Consider the following 13,555-nt stretch of genomic DNA (forward strand, 5'->3'; position numbering starts at 1 on the left):
CAAGTAAAGGAAACTGCAGCTGCTCAGCTGCGTCAGCCAAAGGTAAGCTCTGCAGGGGATAAAATGGCTTTTTATTATCTTCTAGTGGCAAAATTACTACACTAGCCTGCAGGAAAAGATTAGATTATAATAGTAACAAAAACATCTGTTAAATTCTGAGCTTAGTGCATATTTAGTGCATGTTAAAAAAAAAATCAAACAGGCATTTGATAAAATTATTTTGAGTAAAACTCAATATTGAGATTCAGTTTGGGATGTCAGGTGCCCACTGTGATCATAGGATAGACAGTGGTTTTAACTAACTGACTACATGGGGCATTTCATCAGTGGACAAGACAGCTTTTAGCTATAGAGATTTTATTGAGCTGGGCTTGGAATACTCTTATTACTTAGTGAGCGAGTAAGTCAACGTGTGCTCATTATGGGGGTTACTTGTAAGCAGGAATAACCTCTGTCCTACGCGCTGTGAGAGTGCAGTGTGCATGGAGAGATGAATGTCTGTCAGACCTGGCTCCTGGGGGACTCAGCTCATCAGCCTATTTTAGAAATACATGAATTGCCATGATTGATTTGTGTCTCTGAAGCCCTACCAGCATCATTTGCATGCTTTAGGAATGAGGTGCTTCCAAATCTGATGGTGCAGAAATTGGCCCTGCTTGGCTCTTTCAGTACAGGCTTAAACTTCAGACTGTCAGTTTCCAAAATACCACTGGTTCACATGCCTTGGAACGGCTGCCAGGCAAACCCCTTTCAGAGGGTGGTTGTGTCCTCGGGGCTTTTCTCAGCCCATGTACAGGCAGTTACCCATTTCTTGAGAGCCTGGCTGCAAAGTGGTTGTCAGAATGATGAAACTATTCCTGGAAGCAAACTTGAGACCCACTTTTCTTCTGCCTTTGGCATAAGGAAGCAGTATGCAATCGATGTGCTTTTGTTCTTACAACAGCATTGTTGTGCTTTGTGTGTGTGCAGCACTTTATTCTGAGGATCCTAAAGTGCAGCATAATTTCTAGTAACAGTATGAGTGTTTCTACCCTTCTCACAGAGAGTAAAACTGAAACTTGGGGAGTCATATGTGGTCACATGCAGCTTGATCACTGAAATAGGAATAGTAGGTTATTTGCAATTGTTTTCAGCAGCAACAGGCTCTGGCACAGAGTGAATCACTTGGCAGGCTGAGGAACATCCCTCAGAGCTCCTGACTCACATCCCCGTGTGCCTCACCACAGGGTCATGTCCCAGCTCGGAAGTCTCAGTGTTCATTACAAAAGCTGTCATGTGCAAGGAGCACAAAACCACTCACGCATGCAGACTCTAAAGCTGCAAGTTTGCTTCATAAGAGCCTTTGTGTCTGCTGTGCCTTGTCTTTCCCTGCTCAGACCTTCAGCCCTGATCTGCGAGTCACATACGTGCAGTGCTATGTGTGGGCTTTAGGTAGAGATGGAGCTTAAGTCTTGAACAGCCAATAATGACCAAGGAGGTAAAATTACCTAGCCTAGAGAGGCTAAATTTAAATGTTACATATAAATAGATAATAAATATTTGCTCTAGGTTGGATTCTATGAAAAAGAAAGAAGGGGGGATATTCTTCCCAGTAAAAAAGACGTGGTTATTATGAGAAGGGTTTGAAACCCATGTTATCTTTAGGCTGTAGGCTGGTGTTTGTGTTAAGCAGTTGTGTGTGGATCTCAGTGCTGTGAAGGCATAAGGTATTTTGCTTGTTTCTTTTTAAGTTTCAAAATTCAAAAAACAGCAGTGGTGAAAGAGGAATATCAGGGATTTCCCTGCTAAGACAATTTTGGTTTTCATAGCTAGTTTTCTTCACAGTGGTCTGTAACTGTAATCACAGAATCGGTTAGAAGATCCGATCCAAAGCTTGGTACGCGTTCTAATTTATGTTTTGGATCAGCATGTAATATGTAGTTCCATTTATATCCCCCTTCTTAACTGTAAAATACTCAGGGTATTTTGTCACTGAAATGTTCTTTATATATGATGTCATCAGTGCGTATTATTCTGTTTAGTAGAGTATACTGTGAGCAGGAGACGTGCTAAAACTGGAAACTTAAAACCATGAGCAAACCAACTCTACTGATTTATGCTGTGGGGTTGAGCAGAGAGTGTGCAGGAGTGTGGTGGATGTCAGGAGGGCATGCTGGACCTCTGGTGCTGGGCCTGGGAAGCTGCTACTGCCTTGTGGTTCAGAACTCTCCCCCCATCCCACACTGGCAGCCCTTCCTCTGCCTTTTGGAGCACCAGCACCACATGCCAAGTTATCTAGTCTCGGGCTTTTTGGATTGTGCCCAGAACAACCTTATAGACACTTGGGCCAAAGAGCATGGCGTTGGCTATATCACAGCCCCTACCACGCACCAGCCTCTGGGAAAATCGAACGGTACAATGGGCTGTTAAAAACTACACTGAGAGCAATGGGTGGTGGGACTTTCAAACATTGGGATATACATTTACCAAAAGCCACCTGGTTGGTCAACACGAGGGGATCTGCCAACAGGGCTGGCCCAGCCCAATCAGAACTTTTACACACTGTAGAAGAGGATAAAGTTCCTGTGGTGCACATAAAGAATTTGTTGGGGAAGACAGTCTGGGTTATTCCTGCTTCAAGTAAAGGCAACCCCACCTGTGGGATTGCTTTAGCTCAGGAACCCAGATATACTCAGGATGCTTTCTTTCATCCTTAACAGCTTGAGCTTCATGTTCATTTTCTGAGTGGATTGATCAAGTGGGTCGATCTCCCTGAGTCTCCAGGCGGCACCCAAAAACTGCCCAGTACCGGGACATACAGCTTAGAAAGCTCAGAAGAAGCGTGTTCTCTTCAGAGGAGCAGGACAGGTGAGTAAGTACTAACGAAAAAACAGTAGGATTGGCATGCTGCCAGACCATTATTTCTGAGCAGTGTTTCCCAGTAATGGGAGCAGATTCTAGTCAAAATATGAAAGAGAAAAGTGAGAAAGATGTGGGGTAAGAATACGAAATCCCAGAACTGTGAGAAGGTGCAGGTATTCTGTGCAGATAGGAGTATAATATTAAAGGAAAAACACATAAAATTAATGTGGAAAAAAGAGGAGTGTCTAAGAAAAGCTGTTGAAAGCATGTTGCAGCATGATATGAAGAGAGTACTGTATCTTGTGGGCTTAGCCTTCCTTCCAGAGTAACATAATTCTGTGCATGTTCTTCATCTCAACTCTTTTTCCTACTCTTGCTATTCTGTTTAAACAGTGATCTCATATTCAGAATGTGGTTTTATTGCACAGGATAAATCATGGTGAGCAATTAGGTATTTCAAACACTAAACTGAGGTAGATTAGGCATTTCAAATATTAAAGTGGGGAAAAAACACCGGGAACAAGAGTGTGATAATCATTAGTTAATTTGAAAAGATGTAAATGTGTTCACCTATGATTGACTGGTTAGTCAAAGACACATAAAAGACTTTCATTCATAAACCTTGCTTTGCCCATGGATATAGCTTCTATTTATGTGAAGAACATGCTTTGGTCTCTTTTCTTTTGGAACCCAAGCTGAGTGTGTGTGTGTTGCTCAGAAAGCAAAAACCATCTCTCTGTAAGGGACCTGCGCCTCACCCCACATCAATGCCTCTTGTGCAGGAAGGCATCTGCTGCGATTGCCTGGGGAAGCTTTATACATCAAGGGCATAGCGCAGAGAGCTCTGGGAAAGAGAAAAAAAAAAATGAAAAAGGAAATCCTTGTTTCCTTTTGTGCTCTTCAAATACAAGAGAAATAGAAAGATGGTGTGGTTTTTTTCAAGGAGTTCTGCTGGTCTCCTGGAAACAAGAGAGCAAATCTGAGCTTGGCTGGGATCCCCGTCCATTGACATGCTGGATCTTTAAATGGAGAGGTGCTGAGCTGAAGGAGGAGCCATGGGGATTTCTTACCAGGTGGAAAAGGTTGAATGGCTTTTAGAGAGTGTATTTTAGAGAGCCTGGGCTGTGCAGGGTGTGAGATGTGACATAGGCTGGGGTAAAGAATATGTGAAGGATCACACCTTCAGTTGTGAAGTGTGAAAATTGTTGCCTGCTTGAGAAACCGGAGGGATTTTATGTAATAGGAGGTTGTGGGGGGCTGTTGTGGGACATCTGAAGGAGGAGTTGAGGATTTTGCTCTGTACTTCAGCTCAAGCTGAGCAAGAATTGTCCACGTACATATGCTACCATCCTGCTTTTTTTGGGAGTGGAATGGACCTGCAAGAGTTAATGTTTTCCTCAGATTTCTCTTTCTGGTGTACCGAAATAGGCAGAAAGCCTTGAGTTTTGTCTTCTGGTTGGTTTGTGTTTTTCTTTTTTTCGTGTTTTCTCAGAATGAAGAATTTCTTCTCTGACCTCAACCCTGAAGAGTAGCTGGGGGGAGGCAGGGGAAGGCACTGCAGTTTAGCTCTGTATCATTTGGGCTGCTTGAATTCATTAGCTTGGGAGCCCCCATGAATGCCTCAGGCCATGTACCTCCTCATGCACCCAACTTGGGAGAATCTCTTACCATTACTGCATGCATTAGCCTTCATTAATACAATTAGCATAATAACGATTAGGATTCATTATTCCCTACAAAAAGATAAAGCCAGTAATACATATCTCAGTATCAAATTCCTCAGTGCCTTGTCTTGGGATTGCTTTATTTTGGAGTTGTTTGCTCTTTATATCCTCCTATCTCCTAGAAAAAAGAAAGCCGCTTAATTGTAAAACTGTTTGGGTCAAAGAAATGCACTGAGATGATCTTTCACGCATGCTAAATAAGTGAATTGATCTATGGGACCCACACAGCTCAGACAGCCACTCAACTGTCGAAACTGCAAACTTCATCTTCTTCTAGCACAAAAGCTACTTAGTTTCCCCATGTTGAAGACTTTTTATAATAGCAATAAGACAACTCTAGAGAGAACCATCTAATATTAACTCCAGGGAGTAATCATCTAATCACAATCTGGGGGTGATTTGAAGCACTCATCTGGACCAAATGCCTCACAACACCCCAGGAGTGGTTTTATTGCATGATAGCAGTACCCCATTGAGCCTTATTGCTTAATTAAAAACAAATTCCCAAGTAATTTTTTTGCCTTTCCATAAAAACACAGTAGTACATAGCATGTATAAAACATCCATTAAATGATGGTAGATGCAAATTTACATTGTGAGATACAATCCGTTTCTTTACCACTTGGGGTTGAAGTTAAATGTAAAACCATTTCCTATAATCTGTGCACTGCTGTGTTTAGAGAGGAATAAATATGGGAAAGAGAGGTTCATTGTAGGATGCCTTGTTTTTATTAAGTGATATGTTTGGTCTCCTTACAAAGGAGTTCAAATTCTCATCCATCTTGCAGACACAATAGTCAATCAACAGTGTGGCCTTTTCTGCTTCCTCCTGGAGGTTTCCTCAGCGTGCTGTTGCTTCAGTGCAGATCTTCAATAGGAATCCTGTATGTCTGCCTGGGAATTTAATTTCTCTGAGAGAGCATGAACAGTGCAGATGATGTATTTGGGATACATCTAGCTTACAAGTGGTGCAGAGGTGTCCTTTGTGGGTTTTGTAGTCTGATCCGGATTAAGCCTGGTTGGTGTACAGCTGACCTCTGCCTGTGCTGGGTGCATGGCTCAGAGGTCTCCACCTCCTGTAGGTTGACTGGGACCACGGCTACAGCTGTGGCTGCTCTGCAGGTGACCAGACTGCAGATGGGAGTATGAAAGTCCTTTTTCATGTTGAGGCATGCCTTAGCATTCCAGCCCACAGCTCCCTTAGACCTTTACAGAGTCCTTTCATAGCCCCAGCTGTAGCACTCCCCTGAGGACTTTGAGCACTGTTGATATGTTACAAGCAAAGAAAGCAAATCCAAGGTTTTAAGTGATTGTCCAAAAATCATACAGGAAGTGCTAGAGACAATGCTTAGAAATCCTGGTAGCCAAAGCTGTAACTGGGTTTTTGGCCACAGCACTAAAGTAAATGCGGAGGGAAAGGGGAAAGGATTGGCATGACATTTACTTCGGATTTGTCACTCAGGGTGCCTATAAGTAACTGGTGAAATAAGCTTGCAAGTACTTATTTTTTAAACGGAAGCTGAGAATTAGTAGTAACTATTACTCTAGTTGTTTCACATGCTGAAGCCTTCCTGTGGTATCTACAGGCTCTGCATAGAAGATCACACTTGTGTCAACCTCGCCCACTGTGGGCTCCACTCTGTTACACCACTATCAAATGGTAGTTCTCCAAGAACTGGTGGGAGCTGAGGCCATGTGTGAATATCTACTGTTGATAGCATGCTGCAGCATTCAGGGTCATAGAGGCAGCATGCTTTGTCCCATATTTAGATTTTGTAAAAAATAAATGGTTTGGTGAACCACTTTGCTAGAATGTTTTGATGGCTTCATTTTTAATGTCTCGTTAGAGAGATGTTAAGTGTTGTGGTTTGTTACAAAGAGGTTATGACACTGTACTAAGGAAATGAATGAGAGTAAAGCTAGTCACCTGCTTCTGCTGCCTGAGATCAGTCTGAAAGCATGGCAAAAAGAATAATTAAGTCTGTGTATTTAAACCAGTTCTGTAGTAATTTGGGACGTTGTCAGGTCAGGAAAGGACATGAAAGGATCTGACAGTGCTCTTGAACAATAAACATTTTTACCTGAAAGATGTCTGCTGCTTTTATTAGGAATGCCATTATCTTGCTTTGATCTGACACTCTAGGACTGGCTGCTCGTACAGCTGACACAGAAAGTAGCCAACAAAGGAAAGACCTAATAGACTTTAGTACCTTTAATGAAGAGTTTCTCAAACCCCCCACATGTATAACATTTTACAAAGGCTCTTTTCATCTTAATGCATCATGCAGATGGCTGTATGCGGTACGACAAGCACGCACTGTTGGCTAGGGGGCAGGGTTTAACAGACTCGCTGTGAGACTTGACTGGCCCTCAGCATGGAGCTGCGGGAGGGTCAGCAATGCTCCTTGCCTGCCCTGCATATGGAGCAGCTGCCACTGGTACCGGTACAGCCTGGGTGCATCTGCAGGGCAGCGCATGGGAGCGGCCTCGGAGCAGGGCCTCGGGGGAGCAGCTGCGGTAGAGTTTGGGTTGGTTTGTTTGGAATTTTTTGCATTTGGGGGTTTTTTGCAAGTGGTTTTTGAAGCAGAGCAGGAGGTTTATTGGCCTTGAACAGAGCAAGAAAAACCAATTGTGCCCTACCTTGTGGCACCCAGACACACTGGGCAGCAGGGACTGCTGGAGTAGGCATGCCTCAGTTGCATCAAACCTGCAGTTTGCTGGGTGACTGCAGCAACACTGAAGGGTTTGCAGAGTACAAATCTAGCTTATTCTCTCATCTGAGCACTTATTTTTAACTGTCAGGACACAGTAAACATGATACATCTGCATTTATCTGGCCTTTTAACAAGATGAGATTTCAGAATCTTAAGTTGATGGTTCTGGGACATGTATGACTTCCTTTAAGAGTATATCCTTTTATGAAGGATATGAAAAGTAGTATTTTAGTAACTGGAAGTGCTTGGCTTAGTTTGCTTCTGGGTTTTTATTTCATTTGGACACACTAGGCAATTTAGAAAACATATTTGCAATAAGGAAATCGCAGTTGTTATGGAAACATCTGAGACAGGCAGCTGACATAGGATAAGATATGCACCAGATTAGTAGCACACATAGACACAGTAAAAAGGCAAGTTCATGTAAGGTAAGGGAGCAGTTTTTAGGCACCCTTTACTTCATGGGTGGTTTTCAGTGAGGAAAAAAAAAAAAATCCCTTTAAAACTGTGAGCATGTGGCTCCATCTTCTGGTACCAAAGCAAAACGTGTTGCTCTGGGCATAGAAGGAGGTTAGGAGATTTCTAAAGCATTCTTTTGTTAGATGTAACAAAAACGGTAGCAACAACAATAATAATAAATTAAAACACCCGTGCCTCAGATCCAAGTCACAAGTTATTAATGTAGTTTTCCTGAAGCTACAAACCATTCTGCTGAATGGAAAGAAAACTATAATTTGAAACATTCTTAAAAGTGTGTAGCCCCCAAAATGCATTGTCTTCCTGCACAAAACCAGTGTTTGATCAGAGCATGGACTGTACCAGCAAAGCTTGGTGCCTGTGTAGGTGCTAATATTGTCTCTTACTTATAGCTGTAGGATGTTTTTCTTTGTTTTCCCCTCCCCAACAATGTATTTGGCAAAGTAGCTAAAATTCATGATACATCTTCATGGAAATGCTTGCTGGGTAGAAGCAGGAATGAACGGTTCTATGAGGTAGACTGCCAGAAGTCAAAAGAAAATAAAGCTGGTTTATTACTTCACCAAACAGTGAATGTTGTTACACTACATACTGCACATGCTTAATTGAGCTTGATTACTCAATCTGTTCACATTAGTAACTCATTTTGTTTTAAACAGAAGTAAGTCATTGTTCAAAACTAGAACATGTTATTGTTCTCCGGGTAAGCCTTGGGTTTTCTAAGTAAACCTAAAGAATTGCCCCAGCTTTGTTGCTTAGGAAAAACCCTAAAACAGCACAACAAACCAGAAACAAAGGTAATTATCTTGATGCTGTGCTGTCCTGAAACTGTTGGTTGCAAGTCATTGCAAATAGGAGGTATTGCACTGTAAATGCAAAATTAAAAATATGGATCATGTGTTGAACTTAGTTAACTTACTCCAGTGTACATATGTAAGTATGTTTGGGTTTGGGGTTTTTTTTTTCACCCTGGATATTGAGCTCAGGCTATAAGGGACTCTCTGTTCCTTGTAGGAATTATTAGTTCTCAGTCCAAACCCCTACGTGGCAGACCTGTGAGAATGAAGGTGTGGGAACATAAATTTAATGGTCCCACTGCTTCTGCCTGTAGTTGTGCCACTCTTCTACTAACATGAGTAGTGAGTTATTTGCATGCTCACTTATCCATGGGGAGGGTTGTGTGGAGACCTGCTTGGGAAGAGTGGGTTCATGTCAGTCCAGCTCCTGTATGGCAGGGAGTCACATCACAGAAATCATCCCTAATAGCAGCAAGGCTGTGGAAACTAGAGGTAGAACTAGCCTTTATTCCTCAGCGAGGTCCTTTCAAGCCCCCCCCAGAGGGAAGCCTTTTAAATGGCAACAGGATGTGCTGATATAATACGATTGTATCCTCTATGGCTTGCATTTATCATTTCAAAACTGTCCCTGCAGCTGGAGTGGATTGGACTTCCCCTTGGTGCTACCTGAGGTTTCCTCTCGAGTCTGTCCACAATTCCCATGATCTTTTTTTTCTCCTCCCTATATTTAACATTCAGTTTCATCCTGTTTCATTTCATTGGTGATTTTTAGCTTTAATTTCTAGGGTCTGTGGTTTTTTCTGTATCCTGTGGATTATTCTAAAGGGATATACTCACCTTCCTGAAAGATGTCACAAGGTAGCACTTTTCACCAACTCTAAGAGTAAACAAATACTACAGACCTCTTTAAGGAAGTACAAACCCACAACAAATCCTGCCTGGATTGTGTTTGATAAATCGGATCTTTTGCAGACATCTGGAGATTGTGTTTGCAAATCAAATGTGCTTCCAGCCAGCCTGTTTTGTAGTCATTGTTACCATAATTCAGGTTAATGTTGTTGCCACTTTTTACTTGCTAAAACACATGTGGTGCTTTATTGCTAAAAAAAAAAGTGTCTGCTTTGGAACAGAAGTTCTTTTAAAACCCTTCTTGGAAGTTTGCTGTTTGGAGAAACAAATGTCAAATCAATTGTCCTAGCTCTGAACTGCCATTCTGAAAATGCAGCTGTGGAAAGAGATTACTTGGGTATTATGATGGAGAGCACATAAGAATCTAGATTGAGAATTATGTAGCAATAGAGACCTAAAATAACAAGTGGAACAAGTAAACTTCTGGCTTCTCCTACAAAGATTAGCTTAAAAAATACTAGACCCCAAGTGAGAATGTACATGCCAAGTTTTAAATCTCATTGGAATTTTTATAGCTGTTATAATCTCTGATATGTAACCTTGGAAATAGGGTCTTGTAACAGAAGTGCTAAGACTATTGCCTCGCAAAAAAGAGTTGCTGTAATAGGCTACAACTCTGAGACAAGTTTGTGAGGCTGGCTTATGTCTGCATATCATCACTGGGTCTAAGCTGGGCTCTTCACATTATTTGAGGGTATCTGTGTACATGATCAACTGTATGCAGTTGTTCCAGTAGTGTCAGCCTCCTAAGTGTAACAGACACAATCCAGTATATCCTTATCCATGGAAAAGTTGCCACAGGGAGAGGCTTGGAACTTGGACACACTGCCATGGAAAGTAAAGAAAAGCTTATTTATTCCTTTTTATCCCTATCCTTATTCTTCCATATTTCAGAAAGAAATATAAATTACAGAAGAAATGGAAGTTCCCAAGAAGCCTGGGCTGCAGAAGGATTCCACATGCCAATGCTCTTTTCCCTCTCATTATCATACGCTTGCAATCAAACTCTAATTTTTGAAATAAAAAACCTGCAGGATTCTTTACTGGGACTATTAAACCTTCAATCTTCATTATTTAGGATGGCTACTTACCTTCTACTCAATGAAGCCATAATGCAACTGCTCCTATAAAAACTATTGAAATGGCTACTGTGGCACTGAGTAGATTTTCCTCCGTGTAAAATAATCCTCTGTGAGTGAGACATAACTATCATTCACATTAATTAGGCAGCCATATAATGGGGTGTTCAATAGCTATTACATCATTTAAATTCTTCAGTGAGCACCTCAGCCACCCAAGAACTACCCAGCTGAACATTTCTGAGTCCATAATTTTGAAATAATCCTTTTGAGGAAGAATATGCACGGCAGAGTGTTGCAGACAATTTCACACACACACACACAAAATCATTTTATTCAAATTTATGAGATTATTTTAACATTTATGAGAAGTGCATAATCCTATTTTTCCGTCCCTCCCAGAATAACAGTGCTATTAAGTGGAGTCCATTTTAAGGCTGATACTGTGTGTACACTAGAGGATGGGCAAGGAGCTGGTAGTCGGAGGTCTGCCTTGGCAGTTGTACTCAGATACACAACAAGTGTGTTTCCCTAAATGTTTTGTCCCAAGCCTGGGGCTCCGAAGTCATGTGGATCAGCTGAGAAGCCCTGACTCATGGACCAGTCAGGGTTGAAGTTTTGGTTTTGAAGTCATAACTTTTGCCTTTAACAACCATATGAGGACTTTAGCATTTATATTAAATTTTGGTTATTGATTTAAAATTTATGAGGTCAAGCCAAAGTCCTTTGGCATTTCTGGTAACATTGTACTTCCCAGAAACTATTATATGAATATTATCATTAATGTTCTATCTTATTATCTTTTTTATATATGTATTTGAAGATTAGTGTCTCAGTCAAAAGTATGCACGTATGTTGTGAGCCTAGGAGCTCATTCTGAAAGATGAAACAAATAAGGCTGATTTCTTAACTAATACACTAGGATGAGATTTCTATCAGCAGGCCTGTACCACAAATCTTTAACATGCTGTTCAGTTGCCTACAGAAGGTGGTGTCTATTAGAAGGCTAGTCAGTGCCTGAAAGTTTTTGAAAATGTTTTAAATCAGTGTTGTTTGGCAATAGTTAGGTGCTATGGGAATAGTTCCTAATTGAATGGAAAAAGGTAATAGCCTAAAAACAGGCTAAGGAGCAGGACAGAATAGATGGTAAAATTTAGGTTGTGCCTTTTGCCTCAGCATCCTTGTTCAAAGATATCAGTTATGTTATTTTAGACAACTGTATACTCAACTTTTTTTTCTCCTCTTAATGGTTATAAGGTACTGTACCTTATCTGACTAATACACTAATAGAAAACTGCAGAAAGCTCTCTTAACAAGGAAAGCTCTTAATTCAGAATTAAATGTTCTGGCTGAGTTCTCTGTAGTTCTCTGTAATTCCTGTCCAACAGGCAGTGTGCAGAGCTAGGTGTCAAAACCCGTCTGCAGGTAGAGCGCTCGGTACTATTTGTTCTGCAGCCCAGGAGGTTTGTGTTTGCCAGGTGTAATGGCTCCTCTCAGCAGCAGTGGATGTTTGATCCTGTCTTTTTCATATTTGCTATTTAATTTAATTAAACCAGTACACCATAGAGAGATTTCTGCCTTACCAAAATAATACATTTTCATCACAGGCTATAGGGAAGGTGGTATTCCATGGAATATGGAATAGGGAAGGTGGAAATTCCATGGAATTGTCTGTTGACAACAAATAATTTGACGTGGTATGTAGGACCATGGTCTGGTGAACATTGAAAGCTCTGTAAATCCAGTTTTTGTTTGTCTAACAGGATGAATGAAGGTGAGCATTTGTTATATAGGTCAGCTAATGTGTTTTACTCATCAAGGCCCTGCACACTAACAAGCTTACCTTGTGTGGGCTTGTTAGTGTGCAGGGCTAGGAGGCACAGCATGTAAGGGTTAGTCTTTCAAAGTAGTCAGGTGTTTTCCATATCAGAAGAGCTTGTTTGGAGTTTAGGTGTTGCCAAAGAGGCTGTGGTGGTGCAGGAGACTGGCCTGATACAGCTGCTACTGACAATTGGGGATTTTCTATACTGCTAATGCTGCTCCAACTTCATGTGGGGCATAGGCTGAAGAATATGGAGCTGTTGGAGTCCGAAAGGAGAGCTTGTGGGCTGCTGAAGCTAGTACTTGCATCTCTTACGGTAAGGTCACAGTGGAGGCAAAGGGAGATTAATTAGGGAAATTGTAATGTGTGCTGTAGTGTGGCCTTCAGTGTGAAGGTGTCAGTGACTGCAGCAGGAATGATAAGGTGACCAGAACTTTTAGTTAAAAAACATGTCTCTGTATGGTTTTGGGACCTGTAACTGGGGAATGGGCACATGTAACTGCTCTGGTAACAGGCTGAGGAATTGCCTTGTTTAGATAAAAGCAGTGGTGCGCTGGCTTTGAGAAGACATTGCTCCTCTTTCTTGAAAACATGCTGCTGATGCAGAGGAGCAAGATGGTGTCTCAGGTCTAATGCACTGCAGTGGGTCCTGCCTTAAACACAGCTGTGTTTTAACTGAATTTTAAAAGGCGTAGAGGGAGGTGTAGAAAAAAAAAGAATAAGTGAACTGTTGTGGTTATATTAGGCAAAGGATGCTATTTAAGTAGAGAGTTGTAAGCAAAGATATTGTTTGATAGCAAACCTGTCAGTGGCTGTGTGGTGTGTGCTGGTTCTTTGGCACATGCAACCAAAACATGTGGCAGAGCGCAGGCCTGGGCTGCTGTAAGAGCAGTTGCAAGCTCAGTGTTTCCCAGTCACCCAAGGGCACCATTTGCCTTGGAAAGTGAAAAATTCTGATAATTTTTAGATGATATGCTGTGGCTTTTGCTCACTTCTCATGGACTGCTTCATATTTATTTGTAGAATGTTGCAGATTATTTCTAAAGCTTTTATAAAAGCTTTAGAAATATCAGGAGTAAAGAAAAAGTGCTGATGTGGAGAAGGACCAGTAGCCCCAGTTGGTTAGTGTGACACACGCAATCTGTAGCAAAACTGGAGTATTTTTTTCCCTAGAAAAGTGGAAGCCTGCAGA

At 41.5% G+C, this 13,555-nt stretch overlaps 1 protein-coding gene across 1 annotated transcript in view; it reads left to right on the top strand.

Moving 5' to 3' along the window:
• Positions 1-13,555, top strand: part of LONP2 (lon peptidase 2, peroxisomal) — a 65,153-nt gene that overhangs the window by 1,642 nt on the left and 49,956 nt on the right. The window contains exon 2 of the mRNA XM_030512264.1: positions 2,700-2,847. The gene's annotated coding sequence lies outside the window, so the exon portion shown is untranslated. The remainder of the gene's footprint in view (positions 1-2,699; positions 2,848-13,555) is intronic.

Source organism: Strigops habroptila, chromosome Z (genome assembly GCF_004027225.2).
Source record: "Strigops habroptila isolate Jane chromosome Z, bStrHab1.2.pri, whole genome shotgun sequence".
Lineage (NCBI taxonomy): Eukaryota > Metazoa > Chordata > Aves > Psittaciformes > Psittacidae > Strigops > Strigops habroptila.